We start from the raw sequence: 1070 nt of genomic DNA, 5'->3' as shown, positions 1-1070 counted from the left end.
GTTCTGTAAACCAACTGTGTACAGAACACCTCCTTACATAAAATTACAGTGCTGCAGATTAAAAAAAAAGGTAATTTATGTCAAATAACAGTTTATTCAAAAGGTATTTAAAGTGTCACATGAAGCAAATAAAATACTTCATAATACACATAGGGAGTATTGTAAGATAGCAATAAGCAATTAGAAGTTCAGTTATATATTTGAAAAAAAGGAGATTTACATAAGCTGATACTGGTGAAGGCATAATAAGTATCATTTTTAGCAAGGGAATCTCCAAAAAATCCCACCAGAAAAGGGGAGGGGAACTAAGTTTCTAAGAAAATATGGTTAGCTGCTATATTTCAAGAGAAATAAAATAAATAACAGGATGCATCCATATAGTAATAGATATATAACAGAAATAAGACATAGGGAGATATAAAATATGGAACTCTTCACAAATTTAGGTGTCATCTTTGCGCAGGGCTAATGCTAATCTTCTTTGTATCATTCCAATTTTGGTATATCCAGTGTTTGTTAAGCCTTTACAAAGAGCCATTGTCAGAGCTGGAAGTTCTTTATTTTAATGTAAGTCATTATTAAATTTGTCCCTATGCTTTGAGATCCGTCTTAAGAGTCTTCTTGTCTTTATGAGGACCTTGGAAGAATTATCCTTGAAGAGAGAATGAAAGATTCCGGTTCCATAGTATTGATATATGTATGAATACTCACAGAGGGTAATAGTATTTAGCACTATTGGGTGTTTTTATATAGAGTTTTTTTTTTTTTTTTTTTCTTCTTTGCACATTTTGGAGTGGTTTGTGATTTGCACAAATTGGTTTATTTGTATATTTAAAAGGTAATGCACTAGAGAATATATTTTTTTATTTTTGAGGTTTTCGCTGGATGAATAGGAGCCAATCCTTCTTACTGGATGAAAGTTTGGAATTTTGGACTTTATTGGACACATTTGAGACTTTATTGGAATTGGACACTTTATGGTTGAATTTTATTTATTTTTTTATTTTATTTTATTGATGTTATATCACAAAAAGGTTTTTATTATATTACAATTTTGGTATATGTCCTGT

General features: G+C 30.1%; 1 non-coding gene across 1 annotated transcript; it reads right to left on the bottom strand.

Moving 5' to 3' along the window:
* Nucleotides 1–418: 418 nt before the first annotated feature.
* LOC149447562 (U6 spliceosomal RNA) lies at nt 419–521 on the bottom strand. The gene has a single exon (XR_016305863.1). It is a non-coding gene; the product is annotated as a U6 spliceosomal RNA (small nuclear RNA).
* Between the last annotated feature and the right edge of the window lie 549 nt (nt 522–1070).

The sequence above is a fragment of the Staurois parvus genome, unplaced genomic scaffold, assembly GCF_062004578.1.
Source record: "Staurois parvus isolate SC_StPar_1 unplaced genomic scaffold, SC_StPar_1.0 ptg000682l, whole genome shotgun sequence".
NCBI classification, from domain to species: domain Eukaryota; kingdom Metazoa; phylum Chordata; class Amphibia; order Anura; family Ranidae; genus Staurois; species Staurois parvus.
The sequence above is the reverse complement of the archived record's forward strand: the minus strand, read 5'-3'. Positions and strand labels throughout refer to the sequence as shown.